At 49.2% G+C, this 25,037-nt stretch overlaps 1 protein-coding gene across 1 annotated transcript in view; it reads left to right on the forward strand.

The window, feature by feature from the left end:
- Positions 1 to 2,307: 2,307 nt before the first annotated feature.
- Positions 2,308 to 25,037, forward strand: part of Plexa (plexin A) — a 216,072-nt gene continuing 193,342 nt past the window's right edge. The window contains exon 1 of the mRNA XM_076894946.1: positions 2,308 to 2,582. The gene's annotated coding sequence lies outside the window, so the exon portion shown is untranslated. The remainder of the gene's footprint in view (positions 2,583 to 25,037) is intronic.

The following is a 25,037-nucleotide window of genomic DNA, read 5'->3' on the forward strand; positions in this document are numbered from 1 at the left end:
TATCTCTCTTACCTATCCTGCAGTGGCCGGGCTCTTTCTTTGTCTCGTTTACGGTCTCCTTTCTCTTTCGCCGGCCAACCTCCGCTCTTCCAGCCAAGCTCTCTTTGATCCGTGATACAGGTAGGCTCACGTGAAACGTGCATAAAGCTCCTTGGACACTTTAAAACGAGCCATTTCGGTGCCCCGCTATTGACCGGGGGCTGAAATTTTTTCACCCTTTCGCCGCTGTCTCCGCCGATTCATACGTCGGCTCCAGCTCTTTCTCGCATCCTTCGCGCGATTACGCGCAGCCTTCTGCCGGCTTTCCGCGTCCTGTATCGAGGGGATTTCAAATTCTGCCGAGAAAGTCACGCTGAAGTATTCGGCTGGTGAAAAATAACAGTTGTGCCGAATGCCAGACGTTTTTGTCCTCCTTCGCGTTTACATGAAAGTTTTACGTCTGCCGGCGCGAGACGTGTTAAATAACGAAGTCGATGGCTGTTTGGTTGAATTTGAAACCGTGGAGTTTATACCAGTGGATACCCGTCTCGTCTCATGAATTCTTAATTGCTCCGAATCATGCATATTCTCTGGCACGGCCGGAATATGTACGCGTGCACCGTATTTTAAACTGTCGCGACTTTTTCCCGATAAATAATCGGAGAAAAGTTTCGCTGCGTTGCAAATAAATAAGATGGTAGGCAGAGCGAGAGGAGGAATGGTCCAGCTCTCGTCGAGGCGTTCGAGTGTAGGCGGCATACGCCTATCGTATCTTATCAGCCGCAACGACCACAACGGATGTTATGATAATGGTACACTTGGAATATGCTCGACGACGCTGTTCGGTGACGACGATGCGCGTCGGCGCTGTCTGTCTGCGCCGTATCAAAAAGGAAACGCGTGGTCGATAAATGAGAAGTAAGCTCGGAATTACACCGCTACGTTCCCACCCGCGATCACGTTTAAATGGCGTGTAGCTGTCGCGATTACGTTTTTGAGTCGTGTACGCCTATTTATTGCTTGCCGCGGCCTACATAAATTTTCGACGATAGATAAACAAAATTACTAGCTCTCTGTTTGGTAATGGCCAGCCACTGGCCGGCTCGCGTGGTCAATAAACTCGATTAATTTCACTGGTTCATTTACCCAGATAATTCGACGGTATTCGTTTCGAGGGTATAAATTAATAGCCCTGATATGTAAAATGGCCGGTCTCCAGGCGAGGTGTTGCGTATCGAAGGGATCTCTCGTGTCGTGCAGCTGCGAATCGATTGCTGCCGGGTTAACGTAAATTCTCTGTTGATACGTATACGGGGTGAAAGATGAATGAGTAAAGAGCGAGACAACCGGAGGAAGGAAAACTCGACGAAAAGCGATATTCACCGCGGTTCACGCGCGAGCGGCTCGACGGAGTTCCTCGATGTCCAGGGGAAGGACGTTGGCCGGTCCGGTATACGCTTCTTCGTGTCGAAGGATGTATCGCGTTACTCGCACGTATCGCGTAACACCTCGATCTGCAAAGGAGAGCAGCTCTCGCTGGGTGAACGATGCAATAGGCCAGCTCGTACGTGCATACGTATGCAAACTGTGCTCGATCGCGTTCGCTGGATCGGGATGTATCGGTTCGCGGGTACTCTTGGGTACGAGTATATTTACGCGTATCCTCCTCGTCAAGTCGAAACGAGACTCGCGAACGGGAGAGCGCGGGCGGATTACTGCCTACGGTATGCATTCCATCGAAGCCTCGGCTGCGAGCTTTCTCTCGCCCCGGCAGGAGTGACGGAAAAATACGTGAGAACGCGCATCGCGCCTATTAGGAAGAAAGCACGACGGTTAACGTGCTCTCGCTTTCGGTGAAACCCCGTCACGCTAGATCGCTACTGTTGCTACTCTCGTTACGGAAATATTTCTTGCTCCTATCTGGTTCATTGCTATTCACGATGGAATAATGGAGAACGGAGTTCACGCTCGAGAGGAAGATCGAGAGTGAAGGGAGGCGAACGAATCGCGGTCTCGTTCCTCCGGTGGTGCCTCCTTATGGGCTATGGTATGGGCGCTATGGTAAATCTCACGATCGAGAAAGAAAAAAAGATAACGGCAATAGCCTTCGTGCCAGTGTACATATAGTATTCCGCGACTCGATGGTCACGCGACACCCCTCGACCACGATGGCAGCGTGGTATCGGACAAGCATTCGACGGGCGCATGCTTGTTCTATTCGTTCGTGCGCGTCCGCGCAAGTTCGACTACGCTCGTCGGTCTCCGATGGCGTTCGTACGTTTACGCCGCCGCCGAACGACCTGACGGCTCTCTCCGGCGTGCTGAATCACAGTCTGGGTCAGTCATCGACGAATGGTCGTCGCTCCGAGTCGGAGGACGCGTTCGCGAGTGCCCTTCTGTGATTACATGAGTGGAGAGTATCTATCCGGGTACAATTTTGTGAATTACGTATCAGTGTGGCAAATTAGTGTTCGGTGTGTCGACGAGAAAATATTAACCGAGTGTTGGCTCAAGGGATAATGTTCATCTGTGTCGCCGAGAAGGGCGTCGAGGTTGCACGGAGTACGACGAAGCTCACCGAGGAGAATAAGTACGCGTGACAGGTAAAACATAACCTCTATTTTGTCGAACAAGGGGTGGGCAGGTTTCCCGTGCTCTACGTTCGCGAACATTGCCCTCTAATCCTCGTACACTTGTTACGATTTTTCATCCAACTTTCCTTTGCGCCACTGCTGCCTCGTTTCGTACCTACTTGTTTTACGAGCGTCTGATAAAACTCGGTCTTGCGAGCGATGAGTGGCGTAAATGAGCCGTGCGACGATACGTTACCACGAACAATTCAGAAACGATCCTACACGAAATTACGTGATTTCGATTGTACGCGTCGCTTATTTTACGACTGACGAGGGGGAGACGCGTTCGAGAGTTGTTCGATTGCCGTTGGTGTTCGTAACGTCGCCGGTACGTAGTCATCGAGATGGCTATTTTTTTTTCTTCGACGTTCAAACGATCGAGTCTTTACGTGACCTTCTCGCTCTGCCGTTTATCCTTGTCGCTATGGGACGCTTCCGTTTGGCCTGGCAGGAACGTTTGTCATTGCGCGCTAGTGAATTTCTCGCTTGTCTGCCTGTCTGAAAACCACGCCTTGAAATCTTCGGCTTTTGATTTCACGCGGCGAATAGACATTCGTGACGATCGATCGAAACACTTTCCGTATTTTTCTCCTACCGTTCCTTTCGAGGCAAGGGGAGGTCAATTTTAAGCTATCGTTGGATCGTGATGGATCACGCTTCTCTTTTCATTTTTTTTTTAATGTCACGCGTATAGATTGTTATCTCTGAGTAATCACGAAACGCAATCTGTCGTTTTATCGTACGGAATACGACGTTGCGCTCTTTCTATAATATTTCTCATTCGACGCTCTTTTTCCCACCGGCAGGATCGCGGATCATATTTCGTCCTTTTAACTCGACCATTCATTGATCAGGCGGAGAACAGTTCCAAGAAATGTTTACGCGTTCGGACCGGGGCTCGGTTCTAGGAATTTTGACTGGCTCTTATCTCTAGGCGTACGGAAGCACCATTGACTTATTTACATTGACTGTCTTGCTCCGATATTTTTCGCGAGCGGCCTCTCAAACTTTTTAATTGCTTCCCCTTATCGTAACAGGTATCGATGCTGTTATTTCTCCATTTTATTTTTCAATTTCTTCCTACGATGAAATATTTGCGGAAATAAACCAATAGAAGTGATCAGATTAGATATTTCGTTATCTGACGATGTGAATTTATGTAACGTTTCTGTCAGCGGTCGAAAACAAATAGCTCGTTAAAGTAGAGTGCGACTGTAAATTACGCATGGTCACATTTATAGTTCGTAAATTAAAAGGGGAAGTATATAGGTATCCAGCGTGTACGTAGAACGCTTCGAAATTGTTGATACAAATATGTTCGAGAAAGTCGGTTGAAGTGTAGTTTGGCAAGTTTATACGTTGGGTGGTCGCGGTTACCAAGGGCAAAATTTCGAGTCGACGATTACCAGTGAAATTGCAAGGCGTATAGTCGGTTCCATGCGAGAATTACGACGGTAATCCGTGGACAACGATCGATGTATTCGCTGTTCCTCTTCTGTCACGCTTTCGAGACGTTTTATCCGCGTCTGCCCGTAATCCCGTCTATCAAGGAGCTTAAGAAATTAGCATAAATATTCGTAGTTGTCTCCGCGCATCTATCATACTTACATTGGTGTATTCCGTACGTGTGCGAATTGAAAACCGACTGAGAAGGACAGGGATCGACTCGAGATAATGGCAGCGCGATATTATCGTATAAAATAAATAAAATTTATGTTTCTTGGCACGAGTGCGATAATAGACGTTTTACAGTTCCGAAAATATCTTTTATGGAGTGTATCTAATTAAGCTAATAAGTATTAATCTTGTAAAATTGCAGGCGATGAATGCGTATCGTGGGAAATTAGTTTTCTTTTCCTCCAATGTATTAATAGATAATATCGTATAATTGAAAAATATATTACGCTATTATACTTGGCGTATAATTTTGGATTTACTCTGATTTTGCTGGTAGGAGTGTCGCGTACCGCATCTTCAAAATATTTTGAAGTTATTTTGAAACGATACAAAGATCGTTGCTTTGTTAGTCGCGGTTTGTTATTGTAGGTAGTTGAAAATACGATTAGCAAATGTTGACTGAAACGCTGCTAATACGCAGGTGATAAAACGTCTTCCTAAAATAAGCATCGTGAGTCAGTTAGCATGTATTCGACCTTGATCATGTAACTTGGATTACTGCTCTTCGGTCGGACGTGAGTTCAGAACGATCGGAATCATATTAGTTTTCAACGTTCCAATCGCAATTAGCGGGTTCTATGGTAATTTCGTAGTATTTATAACGTTGCTATTTCCGTAGCAATTTCAATCTATACTCTAGAAAAAAAAACGATAGGCGAATCGAGATTGCAAACTTGATGACATAACTGAAAATAATGGTCTAAGTGGCAATAGTAGATTGCGACTTTTAATCAGCGGTTGTTTCTTTTCTACAATTAGTTATCGTGATACTCGATAAAACCGCATGTACAGTACCCTCTTGGCTCACGAATGTCACCGTATCATTCGTTATCGTAAAAGTGCCCAAGTTAATCCTTGTCGCTATTTAAAAAGGCAAATATATGGAATATTTGTTATCCATACAGTACACGCATGTCGTCCTCATTGAAAAGTCGCCGTGACGCCCGTATTGTACGAACGAAGAATCACGTAACAATCATGAATGGTGGTTAGCAGGGCGGGCCGAAAGTATGAATGGGCTAATCAATTTCCAGGTACAATCGCGGCATAACGCGTGTTCCTACTAACCGCCGACACGGCGTGCACGTACATGTGAGAGCGGGTATAAATTTTCAATTCCAAGCGACGAGTAAGCGGTCGCCAACAATACACCAAACGTTTAACGATACGATTTCGACGAACGGCATAACCGCGAGGCGTTTAGAAATCGAGAAATAATTGCTTCCTTTCCGCCTCTGGTGGATCGAAGTTTTACTGCGAAAGTTTTATCAGATGCCAAGCCACGGCAGAAACTATTACCGTTAACAAAAACCGTGCTTTCTTTGGAGCATTCCCGTAGCGGTGTACAAACAATAGCAGAGAAGCGTGACGGATCGGGTCTGAAGAAGCAGGAATTCTTTGATCTTTAACGTCTGAATTACGCAGCGTTGAAACTTACGGCTGCCACTGCGCAAGTAAGCCGAACGGAGGTGAACACGATGCACAGTTGAACGAGTATCGTACAAACAGCCGAGTAGATAATCATTGCGCGAATGATTCAGTGACTAGTCATTCGTGCAAGGTCCCAGTTCGTTTCTTCCACGCGATGGGTTCGCACGGGCACCGCGTGCATGTCTAATGTGGCGCAAGTGCATCCGTGTGCGTCGTTGATGACTTGATTTTTGTTCCTAGCCTCGGTGCTATTGCGTTATATAATAGTAACAATTGGCATAATTGCGAGATACCGTGCGCCGGTATTCGACTGTCTATAATCGTTGCGGTAGACGAAATATTTGTTCTCTGTCGAAGGAATTTTTACGAGATACGTTGCAGCTTGCTTGGAAAACGATCCGTAATTAAAATAGCGTTTAAATGCGTCAGAATCGCGCATCTCGAGTGACAGACACGTAGTTACCGAATCTAACGAGTTCGCGCTGGCTAACGTGGAAGAAAACGTCCAGTTTATTTATTTACCCGTTTCCTCTCTGCAATCGGTTTTCCGATAAGCCGCGCCCTCTACGCCGTATAATTTACGGTAATTTGAATGCAAAACGTTAATCCATTTTTAATGGAGTGTGTCCTTAATAGCCGCCGGGGATTTTAATAGTTTCGTTAATTGTCCTACTATTTTAGTAGAACCACCGCGGGCCGCTAGTCGCGGGCAATCGAATAAACTGACCGCCGTTATTTAAACCGACTCGCAAACCGTACCGATATAAATTACCATCGATTCGTTCCTTCCCGCCGTGTCTCTCTATCGGATTTCGATATCAACGAGATCCACCCACGATTCAATTATTTCTAAGCTTTAAGCTCGAACGATATTTAGCTAGATTAGATTGAAATTCATTGATCTCATTGGGAATTCCAAAGCTTCGAGTCGCCTCTTCTGCCAATTGTTCTCCGTTTCGCGCAACGGCACGCGCTGTCGCCGATCGGATGGGACAAGGGCGGGCATTCAGCGATGACAAGAATGTCGCACCGACAATACGCGGTTATTTTTCGACGTTACACGCGACAGATGGACGTGTGACTCTTCCCTATTAATAGTCGGCCGGCGACGAGCGCGAAATCCCGACAAACTTTCAATTACGCCAGCCTCCCGCAGTCGATGACTTAACGCCGCGTTCGCTTTCCTCCATGCTCGACACAGCCTCGTTTCGCAACGGTCTCTGTTCGACACGGGAAGAAATAACGGAGTTCCGCGGCGGGGGATCGATCCGGGACACAAAGGGACTTAATGGAATGGACCCGGAAATGTGTCGGCTAGAAAAATACTTGTCAGCCGATACGCTGGAATTAATTTCGTTGGGACGAAGGAACGCGTGGAATGTGCGTTACAAATCGTTCGAGATTGTTCATTTCACCGGTCGCTTTAAGGATAAGGCGTATACAGTGGGTATAATCATGTGCGGTGTTTAATGCCTCGATAAGAATTTCATCTGATATCGAAGTTGTTTCTTAGATAGAAATTCTTTTGGTTTCGATGCTTAAGTTTCGTCGAGCGTTTCAGTCGCTGCAAACTGTACAAAATATAAACTGTATGCAGTAAGAGCGCGACATTTGCGTTAGATATGTAACGAAGCATACAAATTGAAATCAAATACGACTGTATAACGGATTAGCAGTTTTACAAATTTGACTAATGAAAAAAACATGAAACATTGTGTTTCGATAATTAGCGCGAAACGTTCGAATCCTATCACGGCTGTCTAGAGTTAATAACAGCACGTGTTCGCTATTCTTCCGCTTAGTCACCGAGTTCTCATTGCGTTCGTTTCGTTTCGATGAATATTCACGGCAGCTGCAATGTTGCTTTACCTTTTGTCGAAGCGTTTTTAATTGCGAATTCAAGCAGCTTTCACAGGGAAATGAGCGGCCGTTCGTGCTTCTGAAAACCAACGTTGACACAGTTCCGTCGCTGCTCGGTGGCGGAGTTTTTTACTTTAGCCGGGAGAGGAGAAAATCTTGCGATGTCCTGTTCCGGGCTTCGAACGAAACTTGCGATCGGTTACCGTGGAGTTAGTTGCCTTTAACTTTTCACCACGGTCCCCCGACCGCGTCTATAGCGGGATGAATAATTCATCTTTTCACCGAGCCGAATAATGAGACATCTTCGGCTCTATCCATTAACTTGGCAACTTCTCTTTAACCATCGTGACGAAGCGCGAACAACGGATTAATAATATTTCAAGATCATTGCGTGTCTCTATATTCCTCGATAATTACTAGCATCGTTCAGGTATTTCTTTTGCAGCGGTCGAGAAGGAACGGTCAGGGCCCATTAATCTTCGGGGCAGAATCGCTGTACGCCACAAGTGGTTTAAAATTCAAACGATCTTTCTATCTATATCCCGCGTCGTTCAGCACCGTTCTCCACCGTTCGCCACCGTTCGCCATTCGTCGCGGGTCTAGTCGCGCTCGGAAAGTCTTGCGGCTACAAGTCACACGGGACGGTCTTGCCTTCGTTCTTCTCTCTCCCCGTTGAAGTTCCGCGAACCCTTCCCTTTTTCGAGGGCCGTTTCCAGCGGCGCGCAGAGACGTTTTCTCCTTTGTCTCCTTTGTAATTGCCGTTGAACGGTCTCACAGGTTGCCAGGAACACGTCGAATGGAAGTGCGAAGTCAAATTAGCTTTCGCCGAGGGCGAACGTCTTTCTTCCCTTTCCTTCCCTCGATCCCTTACCAGCTGCGTTGGATCTCTTTCCTGTCATTACGGGGCTCTTTGTCTTTCTTCCTGGAACTCGTTTCGGGGCCCCAACGGTTTTCAACGTCGCCACCATCGCCGGCTGGAGATCAAGGCCTGTCGAGAGCACCAAGCACGTTCCCAGCGTTCTCTACTCCTGCGGACCTGGGCCCACCGAGTTCGTATTCGCCGTGCTGCTCCATTCGCACGCGCGAAACTGCTCGCACAGACTTTCCCCGGTTTTCCAGACGTTTCACGATTTACTGCGATACAAACAACGAACTGTACGAACCGCTTTACCAATCCTCGACAGCGTCTCCGCTTTGTGACCTCAACCATTCCTCGACGATGCCACTTTCGCTCGTCGGAGCTACACTTTGGCCGCGAGACCTGGTTGAGTTGCAACTTTTTCCGCGGACACGTTCTTGCCGCGACTGGCCTTCGACGCAGCTGTTGTTGAAAAACCGGCGCGTTATCACGCGAGGATCGTCCGGGGAAATTGCGTAATTTTCTCGATGGCCCGCCGTTACGTGCACGCGGCGAACGACACGGATACCTCTCGATATTCAAATCCATACATATTCATCGGCTCCGGGACACGACGTTCTTCGCGCTGCCAAGAAGGAGGCTGCGCGGTGGGAGGGAAGAAAAAGGAGGGCGAGAGATGGAAGCTGTAACGTATAAGGTTGGAACAATTTCGTTTGTTAATCAACCCACGGCTTGTGCAGTATCACCTGCGGGATACTCGGCCGCGTCTGAGACGCGCACGAGGGTGGGGGTTGGTTTTCCATTGGCGACACCGGCCGGTGTTTCATCCCCCGTCTGACAAGTTTACCCGGGCGATAAAACGGCCTCACCGCGGCTACGCCGAGCAAATTGCAGGACGGAATGTCGCCCCGTCCTTCTGCCGTGGAAATTCTGCCGTGGAATGGCCCCCGGATCCTTCCATCCACGTGGATCCTCGAATAAAGGAGTCGACCAGCTGTAAAACGGCGAACCGTTATTACGAGGGGACTCGCCGCTATACGAGCCGTCATCCTGGCCTCGCGTTATGCTCTGTAACTTACTCCGCGAACCCTCGTTTTCTTTCCCCTTTTCACCTATTTTTCCTCTCCTTCGCTCTCTCCACCTTCCTCCTCGAGTTTCCTTTCCCACCTTCCCGTTTCGTTCCTTTCGATAGCGATTCGAAGGAATCGCAGCCAAGGGGGAATAATTGCCGGCGAAAGATCAAACGGGGGGAGGAATCATTTCACCTTTGAACGAAATAATGGCTTCTACGGATCGGTCCTGTTGTTCGTCTGAGAGTTCAATCTGTACCGAGTGAACGAACGGTAGCTTCGCTGCTGTACATTTCCAGCGAACATTTGTAATGTATCGTTCGTAGTTCCGTGTAAAACGTGTCGAATTTTCCTTCTAGAAAGAACTGTATAATTCTTACTCGCTGGAGAGACGAAAGGGTTGTCCGTTCCTTCGATATTCTAATTTTGCTCCGAACCAGTACTACTTCAGGATTTCCCGGATTCTCGTTTCGGATGGTAGTCGTGAGATTTTCTCTCTCGTCCTTTGTCTCTTCCGGTGCAGCGGTTCTGCGCGAGGAAGGGAGACGCGAGATCTCTCGACGAGCGAGAGACTAAAATGAATTACAATTATTTTGGAGCGAGAACGGGCTTCCGCTCGGCTGCCACGATAAAAGCGGGAAAATATATTTCCCGTTTCTTTTTTCCAACCTCTCCGGGGCTTGCGTACGCGCGAGAAGGAACGTCCTCTATATTTTCTGGCCCGTTCCCGCTGACTCCCGTTTCGTTCATCCCTTTCTCTCGTGGCCGCGTGTGTGCCTTTGAGCGCGCGAGGACTACCGCGCACCTCCTGCTTCCAAGAAAATAATCCGCGGGACGTCTGCAAAAAATAATTTTCCGCGCGGCTGCAGCGCAACTGCACGCGCAGCATTGTTCCCCGGAATTTAATTTCTAGCTAAAGAAACGAGGCGAAAATGATTTCTTTTTTTCATTTTTTTTTACCAGGACTACCCTCTGCTCGTTGCCAGGAAAGTATCACGCACGATTGTAACAGAAATTTCGTGGATCGAACTGGCGGTTTTCTTCGTCTTTCCTTTAAAATTCCCTGCTGTAGAGATCTTTACGACGAATATTGTGGAACTCGGAACTGCAACATCGGATAACAGTGTCGCTGTATCGATCGATAGAATGTGACACACATACCGATTTTCGGGGTTGTACACGAAAGCTGTCCCTTTAATATCGGGGATATATCGAGATATGCAATTCATTGCGCGTTATTTGCGATATTTTATGTACGTGGGTGTTTTGTGTGCGGGTCATGGGTTGAAGAAAGTTGCAGCAATTGGAAAGTGCGATGGCCATGAAATAAAAATCGGATTGTTCGGGGAAGATGGAATTTCAGAAACGAAAAAGAACGCAATGACACTAAAAGCGGTACTCCGACGATAAAAGAAACAACGCAAGGACGTAAAGGAAGGAATTGCATTTAGATAGGAATACCAAACAAGGCTATAAAATAAGGAACAGAAATTCTTCCTATACCTCGGTTGAAATTTTAAAGAGGCGCGGGTTAGAAATCTAAGAACGTCAGATTTTTTTTTGGCTTCCTTCTCGACTAGAGAACGGTGGAATTAAAATTGAAACGCGGGCTATGGCGGTTGGTTTTTAACCTGAATTGAGCCGCGCGATGGAGAAACGAAAAAATTGAAGAACAGCAACGAGATCGGCTGGATTACCTTGATTCTCGCGTTACGCTTCCATCGCCTTATCATACGTAACGCGAAATATTATATGCGTATTTCGGAACAAGGACGAGCGGTGGTTACAAAGTTGTTCAGGAAATCTCTCTTTCTATGGTCGCGGTTACCGAATGCGTAATTAGAATGAACTACTCGGGAGGAGGCGGAAACTCCGTGTAATTGTTGCTCCAGCGGTGTCGTCGTCGCGTTAGCCCGCTGATTACAGCGCAGCAGACGTTAAATCGTTAAGTGATCGATAACGGCTGTGTTTCGCGCCAGTTTTTCTTGCCTCTTAGCGCGTACACACTGTTTTCCCGCCGTTAAACAGACCAGTAACAGTAATACCGCGGGATTAGTATGCAAGGGTTCTTGCGCGCGTGCAACGTGCCCTGCCAGTTTAGTCGTTTTATCGTCGGCTGGTACGAAGCTTACACTTCGCCTGGTGTTCACGGTGTTTTCCCTTAATCGACCCCAGAAGGAACGGAAGCATCGATCCCTAGGAATTTCCGATTATTAAGACACAGGAATGATTAATCGTTGTTCGCGAGTACTCGTTATCGGGCATTCCGCTGATTCGATACGCGAACACGCAACTTTGCAATCGGTCGTTTCATTCGATTTTCTCGAACGGATTTTTGCGTCACCAGGAACTGTGTAGACACGTATACATCCGCTGTTTAATATTTCTACGTTCTCCGTTCGTGATTAATTATCGAGCCGTGACTCGCGGACGTTTGTCGTCACGTTGAATCAATTTACAGAAAGCGAGGAGTAAACTGATACCAATCGGACGCATAATTGCTCGACGAGATTCTATCGTCTTGCTCTGGTAACTTGGACTTAAATTTCAAGGTTCTTTCGTTACCGGCTACTCGAAATCCAGATTCCAACGACACTGTACACTGTTACGAGGGAACGAGCAATTTTCGTGCTATCGAACCGGTTGAATGGAGAACGCGTTCAATTAATTCGGAATACCTGGTGACCCAGTAACGCGACGCGCTAAGTTCCTCCTCCAGCCGCGTCGAAGACGTTCGTTAATCGATTCCCAGTCAATTAAGCCCGCGGCGATTGTATCGCGCCTCGGATACGCGGAATTTGATTTAATTAACGAGGATCGCCGTGCGCAATGGGTAACGATCGTACGGCAGTCGTTTACATTGTTCAACGCCGACTGGGACAAGCGTTACACGGGCTTCGTATACAGTGATTCTAATCGTCCGGGGAAAGAATCGCGTGTCGTTGTTTCCCGTCACGCGGGACGAGCAACCGGAAGTCGGTGCGAGCCTCGGCATAAGGGCACTGGGACGCAGGAAACGAATGAAAATACCCGACGATGCACATTCCAATTTCGAACGGGACACTACCGTTACTTCCTTTTATTCTTTTGCTCTTTTTACGCTAATTACATCTCGCCGCGAGCCTCGAATTCATTCGTTGCCCGTAGATCAGTCGCAGCGGCGAGTAATCGCACGGTAATCGATCTGAAGACAACTCTCTTACCAACCGGAAAAGACAAACCTCTCCTCAAGATCTGTTCGCGCTCGAACTCGTTTCCTTCTGATCAGCCTACGGGAGGGTAAACGCTGCGCGTTGTTTGATTAATACATCGGCTCGTTATTAGAACGCGTTCGCGATCCCGTGGCCATTCACGAAACCGGCCCGGAACGATTTATGTTTATAAACGATGCCACCCGTTCATTGTTGCCCCGATTGTTCGGCCGGTGATTAATCGATTCCGTTGGTGCAAGTGCGCGCCGGTGTCTCCGTTTTAAAAAGAGATTTATTAGCGGCGTGACATAAACGGCGATTATGAGTTCCATACGTGCTCCTCGATTAATCACCGGCGTTGCTTGCCCTGCCGCTTAAGAACGCGTATTGCGAATTAACACCGATTGCGAAAGCCGAGCCGGCGGATCGCGACCGCTCGACGCTTTCGATTAGCCCGCGGGATTGATACGCCGTGTATTTATCAACGATTAACGCAATCGATTCGATTCTTCGTCCACACCGTCCGCGAGCCGAAAAAACGTTCACGTACGGCTTGAATGGCCGTAGATACGGGTCCTGCAGATATGAATTGCATATTACCGCGCACGGCTGGTAACCACTTTCGTTCATAAGCTCGTTTCATTGAACAGCCTCTCCTCTATTATTGCGCAACCCGTGTTCGAACGTTACCAACGTGGAATACGCGTTTAAATATCGCGCGTCGCGTCGGCGAAATTCGATTCGCGGGTGGAAACGATCGCGCAGGTGTATCGAGAAGGATGGTCGAATTGTGATTTGTCTGCGAATCGTTGGCGAACTGAGAAACAAACCGAAGTAGCAGGCGTTATGGTACATTTGAATGCATTTCTATGCTGCTCGCTATTGGTTAGTGATAAGAGGATATGTGTGTAGCACGAGCGTTTAAGATATTCACGAGTTGCAATTATAGTCGAGAACCGGTATCGGAATTATCATAAATGTGTATCGTTGCAATCGTCTACGATACAATGGCACAACAAGGCTTCATCGCTTTTTATAGAAGTCGCATGCGCAACTATGCACGCAAGTGCAAGTCCGAAGGATTCGTATTGCGTAACTTACTTGTCCACGTATGCTCTCACGCTATAAATAGTAATCGTCTACACGCGATCTTAGAACGATCGTAACGATCTCGAGTCGCGCCTCGAAAAAGCGACGTTCTCAATGACACCTGCGGGGGTGTGCGATCTTCCTGGCGAACCCCTCGCGAACGCTGTTTGTACGCACGCAAACTTCTCGATTTCTCTCGCGGATCGGACCGATCGATTCCAATGCATCGCGTGCTGCTCTCCGTTCGAGCAGTCCTCTGGAAATTATCCGCGCTCTCACCAATAACGCCGCGCGTATTACCATAAACGTACCACGTCGGTGTAATTTTCAATTTTCCCCGGGCTTCTTGCGCGGTTTCCACCTGATTTCTTGCCGCGACGAACGAAGCCCACGAGGATACGCGCGGCTCATTCTCGAGCAACCGCGGACGGTGATCGACGTTTTCCGCGCGGCGAGTTATCGCGACCAGGATCGGAACCGCGCGGATAATCGGGCTGGGTAAGAAGAGAAGAAGGAATTCTTATTTGTCGTATAATTAGCATGAACGCAGCTACCGAGGTATTACAAGCGCCGATAGCATCGCTCTTTTCCAATTGGCCACCGAAAGAACGAACTATCGCACGCTAATCTTCGCGTGAACGCTCTAAAGACACCGTTTAATCAGGGTGAACTACGATAGATCGAGCGATAAATCAACGGATAATTAGAAGGGATAACTTTTTCACCGCTCTCGCGATCTTTTAAGTTTTCTTCGAAAAACGCTGGGAAGGAATTACCGGCTATCTTGATCCTCGCCGCGTTTCTCGTCTCGGCCCGATTTGGGCTAACGAGACCCACTGGCGAACGAAATCCACCGCCGTCGAGGCACGACGATGTGGGCTAATCGTTGGAAATTAACGGGCAACGAGGAACCGATTCAGGAAGTAATTGTCGCCGGGTTACGTTCGCGGAGACCGGTTAACAGATTGCATCTCGCGGCCGTCCGGAATCTTACCGTTGCGTCGTTGCTTGGGAGACGATACCTTGGCTTGGTTCACCTTGAGAGTTGTGTTACATCGAGTGGCGAACATCTATCCTGTGGTTAGTCGAAGGTTCGTTTACGTGGACTTGTTTTCAGCGCGTAACCACGAACGGGAGGCATTTTTTCGCGGACAAGCAGCGATTCCATCGGCAAGTTTCAATGAAAACGACGAATCGATAGCTACGATTACTTAATCGGAGGAATACTCGGGAATATGGCGTGCATTATGCACCGGAAAAGGTGTGCAACATTATTTGCATGGAATGTAAATGCGATTAGCATATAATCTTTAATGAACGGGACCTGAAGATCTCTCTTTAATAATGCAGGGAGAGAGTAGCTCTACCGTATGTCGCGATTAACCGATCTTTGATCCGTCTTGTTGCTGGACGGCACTTGCGTCGCGTCGATGGGAAATATTGATTTAGAAACGGGAAACGAGCGATGAGTCAGAATTGCGATGGTTCGATTCGACCTGACGCATTGCTCGTTGGAATGTCGCTAAAGTCATCGATATTGAGAGATCGATGCGCCATAAATCCTCGCGTAGATCGTAAATTTACATCCAGCTCTTTTACACGCCTCACAGGAATTACAGTTCTTTTTATTTTTCTGTTTAGGATTCGGAGCAGAGGTAAATTAGGTGTAACAGGTGTTACCTGGATACTAGAAATTGGCAACAATTGCGCTCCGTTCGTCCAGAAAATGAAGAACACCAACGCACTCCAATGTCTAAATAAATTTACATTCTCCTGTCCCCCCCTTCCGATACGCTCTCCCCGGTTTCGATTCAGGCTAATCCAGTTCGCGTCGACGAATTAAATAATCCGCGCGCGACCCTTTCACCCAAAGAATTTCCGCTGACGTAATTAAACCGAACGTAAAGAGAAAAAAGGTGAATCGAGCATATCGCCTCTTCGTCCTCGAATTCGCCGCGCTCTGTACCTACCAGAAGCGCGTGACTAACGCAAATGGACCGCGATAGTCGGGTATGATAATTAATTAGAAAGGCAGATACGTCCGCGATCGCGCGCGCGCCTTACAATCGACACCGCTCCGGCTTTACCCTTACCCCTGGTGAGCTTCTTCTTTTTCGTGGCGCGGTGCCTTCGAACGACCTTGTGCAATCTGTACGAGCCGGTCGCGCTTGGCTCTGAAATATCGCCGTGCCGCAGATCCGGATCACATTCCGGCGAAACGATTTCACGAGAATGTATCCGTGGGAAGGGTGGCTACGCCGGCGGCAATTGTCCAGGCATCCGCGGAATTAAATCGTCTCGAGGTAGTGACGGGGCGTCGCGGAAACGGTGGTACCACGGCCGATATCCGGTTCGGTTATACCGGCGTTCTTAGGCGAAAAGTAATTTTCGCCCGGGCGATACGCGCGAATTGGAGCCGCCGCGGAGGGTTGAAACGGTGGCTGCGCCGGGATTCGAGTCGTTGCTGGGAAATCCGCCGTTCGCCGGGAAACCCGGGCAATCGAGGTAACGGCGAAATAATAATAAAGTAACGCGCGTCGCGGCGTTGATCGCGGGAATAACCGCCGCGAGACGATTTCGCGGGAGTCGAATACGTGGGTTGGATCTAGGGGTTGAAGGGGTGCGAGGAGGTTTCGCTCGATAATCGATCGTACGTCGGTTGCTCGCACGCTGGGAGACGCCGACGAACACCCTGCGCACGGGTTACGTCCGATGCTTGAAAAGTATTAAGAATGAAACTTGGTTCACACCGTCTGGCCGGCGTCGAAATCAATAATGCCCAGGTTGAACTGGGTTAATACCACGGTACGCTGACTGGTCAGGAATTTCGTTCCGTTCCACGCGTTTCACGTCCTTTCGTCTATCCTCGTCGATCCTCCCGGCACACCAATCACCTTACCCTTCTCCCTCGCCTGTCCGTGTTTCTTCTTCGCTCGTTCGCCTCGAATCGTTCTTTTCGTCCACCCTTGCCCCCGCCCTCCCCCCTTCCAGCCTCCCTTTATTTCTTCGCCGGCTGCTTCGTAGCCGGGTTCATTTTACCCTTTCTTTTTCACCTTCTCCGTCTTCACGTCAGACTTTCCTTTTCCCTTTTTTCTTTTTTCTTCTCTCACCCTTCTTTTCTTTTTATTCCCACCTTCGGCTACAGGTACGGCTCCCCTCCGCACGGTAGAAACATGTACGTACACAGCGTTTTCTCGCGGAACGTGTGCACCAGACGCGGCGCACGATTCGCTGTTTCGGGGTGGGTTGGCTCGCGCAACGCTTCCGGTTCCCCGCGACGACGGTCTTCTTCCCTTCTCTCGCCGCTTCGTTTCTTCTTCGCGCTGCCAACTTTCCAGCCAGAACGTAACTGCGCAGACCGTGTAACGCGTTCGCGCCATTAAATCTGAGTGGCTTACGGTCTGAAAGTTACAATAAAATTCGGACGAAATTACACGCCGGTCCTGGCCTGGACTTTAGCTTAAACCGGGCCGGACGTAGATTCCAGCCGGAAGATATCTCGCCGTTTCGTCGCCGCGTTATCGCGGGGGATGGATCGTGACCCGCGCTGGCACAGGGAAAAACCACGAAAGTGCCCACGTGCCCCGTGTAATTTCATGGATCTCGTTTTAAGCCGGGTTGACACGCATCGAGATAACCGTGGCTAGCCGGCGTTGAAATTTATTTAAAGATCGTTGGCAGGGTTGTCGATGGGAATCGACGTCGAGAGCGAAACAGAAAGAGGGGGAGGAGTAGGAGACGATTATATCCGATAAGCGTCCAGTAACGATACGTCATACGCGATTTCCGACATTTTTCACAGGGAGGATCGCGAGGCTGGGACGCGTTTTGTCCGCGTTAACGTCAAGGAAACTCACGCTGGCAGAGTTGGCCGCCGGTGGGGTGCCGCTCGGGGGGTTGAATCGGGCGTTGATTGTGCCGGCGTCGATTGTCGAAGCGTACTCCGACACCGGTCGATAGAGACGCGCCGCGTTGCGCCGGTTCCGTAGGCTACGCGCGCCTCCGCTTTGTTTGCTCGTAACAACCGTAATTATCTTGCCACGACGTTATCTCGTATGAATCATGCTAACCCGACGTAATGTACTTGTTGTTATTTGACGTTGCCATGCATTCAGGAGCCCTCTCTCCGCGGCTGTATCATCCGAGACGCGCGAATTGACTCTAATTCTCGGATAACGCGACGCGCTGTGATTCAGCTCGCAGCGTTGCCCCGACTCTCGCCTCTTTCGCTATCTGACGAACCTCCGACGCGTTCGACATACTTTCCACTCCTAAACGAACAATTATCGCGGCTCTCGCTCGAGAAGAACAAATTTTAATTACCGCCAGGTTAATTGCGGTTGTGACAAGTGAAGGGGGTGAAGTGGAAGTTCACGGATCGCCCGAGGAATCGTCGCAAGGTCGACGCTTGATGGAATAAGTGGTCTCGAATTAGAAGATAATCGCGAGTTCTCGGATCGCGTGGCATCTAAATGCAGCGGAACGCGTTGACACGCAACTTTTCCTCGCGCCTCGAATCCAGCCGGAGTTCTCCGTATCGATACGGAGAAAATCGTGGGACGGGGAAAAGAAAAAGCTCGTCTCAGCGGCTAGCGGCAGGGGGTTTCCTTTTTTTTTTTACCCTCCCTAGATAAATCCTTCAATTACGGACCGGCGAGTCGTAGCCGGATCCTTCGAAAACTTCGTTTCGCCGTCAGAACGACGGCTTTAAGTGATTTATAATCAAGACTGGATTAGGCGGATGGAAAAGCCTTAACTTGCTCGAGCACCCGGAGCCTTCTCCTTAAAACAAATTGAATAAACGGTCCGGCGAGGAACGCGGACCTCGTTAACGGGAAAAATGTCTGATTGCTCGTATCGATGCAGTATGCCCTCCTATCTAAACCTACTAACAATCGCTACTCTGTGTCGTATCTCGTGAACGCCTGAACGTCTGATATGTCGCGAAAAAGGCGGTATTCGCGATATAAAGGTTGGCCTTAGAGGGAGAATTTCACGCAAAATATGCAACGCAAGAACACACCGGAACGAATACCGCGCGGCGGCGGAAAGAAAAAGCAAATACCATAACGCCTGACTGATTTTACAACCTCGCCGTGTCACGGATGTTATACCGGCTGCTTCTTCCCTCGTCGAGGAACGAAATTTTATTACGGGAGAAAAATTTGGAGAGTGAATCCACATTACGGATGACAAATTCCCAAACAGAATGCTCTCTCCTCTGCGAGATCGTCACGCGGGGCATCATATCCGTGGTGATTTGTTACCACCGTCGTCGAGTGCCGTTGACGCGACCCTGTTTCATACTGATGGAAAAATGTTGTACGGAACGGTTGCCAGCGGTTCGTACCGGGACGAAAAGTCGCCTGGTATCGTTGCGATCCCCGTGATAACGATGTTTCGCGTATCCTCGCCCTCTCCGATCTCATCGTCGTATTCCCCGACTGCTCGCCAACGGTCGCCTTTGTCATTTTTTACCGCTTCTCGAGCGTTTCGCGAATGGCCAACGAAATGGCCCATTTTCCCGGCTGCTGCTCGCGTTCCACGGGTATAATTCCGAGCGTACGGTCGATTCATCACAAACTGTCAGCCTGTCGCCGAGCCGGTGCATCCTAAACGCAATCAGACGCTCTGTTGCTTCTTTTGCTCACTGTTTCCCGATCCCCTGTAAACGGTGATTGATGCATTTTTAACGGGCCTCGTCTCATCGAATATTATCAACAGTTTACAAGCGTTACACTTTTTACACCCTTATCGTGGCAGATCGAGAGCCATCACCGATACGTACGAGCGTTCTCCTGCTTAACCGTTGCTCCTGTTTTCTGCTACGATGTTCCATTTACAAGATTCATATGCCACCGCGACGATTCTCAGGCACGAACCTCCTTTCGCCGCCCTACAAACGCAGAGAGCGGTCTCGCGCGCAGGCATCTGGCCGCATTATTACCGACAGTAGCGCAATTATTTCGGTCCGACAGTGTCCTTTGTTCACGCGACGTGTTTGTGGGTCGTGCATTTTCGGCGATCCATTGGGTTTCGTCGCCTCTCCCTCTCTCTCTCTCTCTCCTGCTCTGCTCTGTATGTGTTATTCGTACCAAGCTGAGAAGGGTGTTTCGCGTCCCCTGTCCTCCGCAGAGTTTAAGCACAGAACGTCGACGAACGCCACGGGCCGGGTCGATCCTCTTGGCCAACCCCAAAGCTTGGACGTCCCTCGGGGCTTCGACACACGATATAATACACGAGAAACTTAACAGGCATCGAGCTTACCGAGAGCCTTGTACAGCAACACACCCCACGCTTTTCCCTGCTCTAGTCGCCACGAGCCCTAATGTATATACCGCCTGGATTCCCTCTTCCTGTATATCTACGGGGTGTCCTTCGATCGTTCGTAGAAAATTTCTCTCCAGAGAGAACTTTCATCTGTGAAAATATCCAATTTATAGGATCGTCGTTTAGTCTACCCGAAACTTTGCTTTCCAAATATCATTTTTAGAAAATGTTAACATCGCCGTTCTCTAATTTCGAGTTGCTTTGGTCCGCAGCATTAATGGTTGCCGAACACCCGGTGTACCAACGCTATCCCCGCGTTTCCCTTCTTCTCCTTCCATCGCGCAGTCCCACGACCTCCGTCCGTTTCCACCCTTAAACTATAAGTCTCTCCGGACAGCCCCGGTCCCCGGTCGACGCACGGCGCGTTACTGTTTTCGAGTTTCCAGGTTCCAGACCTCGTTTCCAACCCCCGAGAACATCTGCTGGCGGTGATCGAGGCTCGCTCCCCCGCGTTCCTCCCATCAGTATTCGTCTCTGCCCGTTTCGACCGCGGGTTTTAGCGGGACTCTTAATCGTAATAAAACTGCCGCGGTCTACACGGGGTAATACACGGGGGGTCGGGTTTCCTAGTCTCGATGTCCTGGCGGTTTAATGACAATGGTAATGGAGTATAGAAAATGAGACAGCGAGAACGACCCTCCGGGGATTTCGAGCCGAATTGGGTTCACCGCCGTTTAATGCTTCATGAAACGTTATTGCACGCCAGTCGAAAACGCGAATGCCCTTTAAACCCTACCTGGCTTCGACGTGGCTCCTATCGGCAGATATTAACAAGTATTTTCGTTCACCTTTTACTGGACCTATATATTTTCGACACCCTTCAGGACCGAATAGAGAGAAAACATTTCGACCAGCCGATGATTATTGGTAAAAGAACTTCCGGTTGAAGCCAAAAATTTCTGGTCGGGCAACGACACGGCGCATTCTCGCCGGGCCGCGCGCGCCATCCACAACTTCTCCCATATTCAGGTTAAGGAAGAGAAGGCAGACGAACGCCGCGTACGTGCTCGTCGGATCCTCCCCCTTTCCCCCCGTGGCTCCTACGGCTGCTCGTCCTCGACAGACCTTCGCGACTCGTTTCACCTTCCAGTTTTTACCGGCGATGCCGAGTTCCGTTCAAGGCTCCCTCGGGTACGGCTTAACGCGTTAATTGCCACGAAATTATTCATTCTCCTCACGGCGGGTGGAAGGTGGCAGAAAGGCGAGGAGGAAGCGCGACGGGAATGGCGAATAACAACAACACCGGTCGGCAACGCGATCCACGGTGACGATCGATCGGACGGACCTCTGGACGAGAGTCGAGAGGCCTGGTCGCGTCGAATGTGCGCGGAAATTGACGAAAACAGGGACGAGTAGGAGCGTGGCAAGAAGGGCTGGAAGGGAAAAGGCACCCGCGAGGCGAGTCACGGCACTGCGACCGGGGCCAGGCCGTGACGGAATTCATCGTCTTGCGTTGCCCGTACCGGGTCGTTCGTTCCTTCGTATATACTCCTACTATGGCCCGTTCTCGTACCTCGCCCCGCCGTAGAAGCTTGGCTTCTCTCATTCCTGCCCTCTCTGCTTCTGTTCGTTAGACGACACACGCCGCCTCTCTCTCAGTCTCGTTGAGAGACCCCCCTAGAACGTACCCGGTTCTATTTGTCTCTGTCACCGGTAAATGGCCTTTGCCGAGCCGCACGACGAGCCTCCGACTCTCTTTCTCTCCTACCCTCTTTCCCTCTTCGACCCGGCCTTTCTGTCCTCTTATAGTCTCACAACGGTTTGCCTCCCTTCGTGTGTGCACACGCCTTTACAAAGCGCGAGAGAGCGAGCAGGAGAGAGAGAGAGAGAGAGAGGGGCCTGACCGTGATCGGAAAAATCGGCGAACATCGGCACGAACGACACCACTAGGACGGTCCACGCTGGTATTTCTCATCGGTATCGATGCTGCCTCGTTTGCTCTTCTTCCTTCCGCTCCTCTCGCGTCCATCCCCGCGACACGCTGATCGACGGCCACGTCTCCTCTACGAGACCGTTAATGCGGTTTTGCGGTAGGTCGGCTAGAGATACCTATGGTTTTTCACCACCTTCGTAGCGGACATTAGAACTCGGGTACTCGACGACTCCTCGAGGATTCCGGGTGCGCAAGAAGGGAATCGATCGATGGACATTGAAAACCATTACTATCCTCGATGCTTGTGTGCCACGTTTCTGTTGAAATTTTGTTGCACGCTATACGCTCTGTTGGTCTTCATCGAGTACGAGTATTCGAATGATTAATCGTGATACACGCTTGGTCTGATCGTCGAGTCGTTTAATTCGAGAACGCGGTATTCCAGAGGGGGTGTCTTGAACTATTCGACGGCGTTTTCTTGCGCGCCCAAGGGCTAGACGGTCGAGAAATTTGTCGGAAGAAAGGCGGGTAGATAGACAGCCTGTTTCTCTGGGATTTGTGTCCTTCGCGCTGGATCTTCCGGATACTTAGCTTCGACTCGAGTTCGCGGAAATACGCGGCCCGAAACGACGAGTAAACCGAGCGAGGGTTAAAGCCAGCGGGGGTTGGAAGCGGGAGGCTGAAGAAAAGTTTTATACTGTGTCTGCGAACCGAAACTCCCGGCTCCTTGGACTTTACCGGCTTGCGAGACGCGACCCTGTGGAAATTGGTCGCTTTTTTTTTCTCAGCGAGATTGTTTAAACTCTTAACGATTGTTTAACTCGTTAAAGAGCCATTACGGCCGGCAAGCCAGCCGGTTGCACTCGGGGAAACGTTGCGCCCTGGAATCAGACCGGGCCTCTCCTTCGTTTCCTTCGCTTTCCTTTCTTTATCGAGAGTAAATTAATCCAACTTTTCCTCGACAATCGCATTCAGTGCCTGGTAGTTTCCTTCGATCGGTTGGTTTCATTTCTCTCCCCCCCTCTCTCTCTCTCTCTCTCTCTTTTTTCTTTTCTTCATTCGCCGAACGGTGGAAGGCCGTTCCGCAAAAGTTGCTGAACTTCTCGGGAAGTTTCGCAAGTTACAACTCCGATTCCTTAATGTCTCTTTAATTTTCGCCTCAACGCGCGGCATCCCGTGATTTTTTTCTTGCTCCTTTTTTTTTTAATTACCACTCCCGAACAGAGATTCGTAACCTATAATTAATCTCGGGTGATCGCAGTCGTTGATGCCATTGGAATATGGGCCACGCACAGAAACGGACAGCGATCTCGTGGAGATGAAATTTAACCAGAAAATGTAGGTCCACTGAAACGAATCAGTTTTGTTCGGTAACGCGTTATTTTTAGAGACATGTAATTATAGCAGCTATTCATCCTACGTATGCCAGATAACTCTAATTACCTTCGCTGGTATCTTTGGATTGAATCGCGTGCCGGTCGGACTTTAATTAAAAGATCTTCGCCACGTCTCGTTACACTGGCTCGGTGATTTTTGTTAATCCAAATCCGTTGGACTAACAAAGGGTCCGCGGGAGGCTCTTTGATGGAACTTGTACGCCTTCTAATCGTCTTATCGGGCAGGGTGCAGCAGCAGGGTCGAAGGAAAAGCGACGGAAGACCCTGTATATCTTTCTAAATTACTCGGCAACTTTTTCCCCGGCGATTTTTTCTCCCCTTCCATTTACTTAATGAGGAATCAGAGAGAGGGAGAGAAAGAGTTTCGCAAGAAGAGCAACCGAGAGAAGATTTAAAGGAACGCGGACCGTTTCTTTCGGTAGACCTTCGCCGGATCTCTCGCGCCGCCACCTCTTCCTTCGCGACCTTTCCGTTTTTTCCTCCGCCCGTTCCGAGCCTTTTTTCCGCCGCAGCTGAGGTCGATCCAAGTTGGTCGAACGATCGCATTCGTTACGCGGAAGTTTTCTTAAGAAGGCAGTTTGTCTCAAGGTATTTCCCACGTTCGAGTTAGGTGGTTTCCCCGTTCGGACATCCACGCGCTTTAAATCCGTTCCAGCTAACCGATAGAGTCATAACGTGGTACGTGTCGGACCGGAGAGGTGCGATTAGTCATTGAATAATCGCTCTTCTTCTTTGTTTCCAATTGCTGTGCAAGAGGCGCAATTAAGAGTTTAAACGAACCTCCACGAGCAATAACTCTTCGATAAAAACTCGTATCGAATAATATTTATGTACTTCACGATAGCGAGCAACCGATTTGATTAAAAATAGCAAGGTTCGCTTATTAATGGTACATTTCCTTTGTTCCGTTGAAATTTTGTTTGCTAGAATCGGACACAGATACGAGTTATCGCGAATTCTTCGTAACTATAAATACGAACCGTGTCCACTCAGTTTTCTTGTGAGTCATTTCACTTTTAGTCATCTGCCACGGGAACAAAGAGCCTCTTGCACGCTCCGTTCTTTTGATTTCGTTTTTGCCAAAGGTATCTCGCGGTGAGAGTTTGATTCAATTAGAAGAATACATTCGTTCGTTCGTTTATTTAATCTATTCGTTTCGTCTGTTGTTACACACGCATCGTTTAATCTCGCTGGCGTTGAACACCTCTCCGAGTACCCCCGCCGGTAAATTTCTTAATTCACCAGAAAAGGGAACGACGGTTTCCACGGCACGGCAAGAAGTAGGAATGAATCGCTGCGCTCTCATCGTCTCCTCTTTTGGTTCCTTCCCGTTATCCACCCACGCTTCTTCCTCCAGTTATTCTTTCGCACCACTCCCCGCTGAAAACCTCGTCCCAGGTTTTACCGAGCGATCGCATTCGTTACAGGGAACTGCGCCTTGGAAAGGTACCCCTTAAGGTATATACGCTCTCGCGCCTCTAACAGACCTTCTCCGTGATACGTTCCGCGTCGCGTGAACCATACTTGGTTCACGGGACAGACCTCTATTATAATGTTCGATAAATACCATAAAGGGATCATTTTCCGATCGTTTGAGGCGAGATTGCGCGAAATTGAGCGTATCCAGAAAATGCATCGTAAATCGAGG

Source organism: Xylocopa sonorina, chromosome 5, assembly GCF_050948175.1.
Source record: "Xylocopa sonorina isolate GNS202 chromosome 5, iyXylSono1_principal, whole genome shotgun sequence".
Lineage (NCBI taxonomy): Eukaryota > Metazoa > Arthropoda > Insecta > Hymenoptera > Apidae > Xylocopa > Xylocopa sonorina.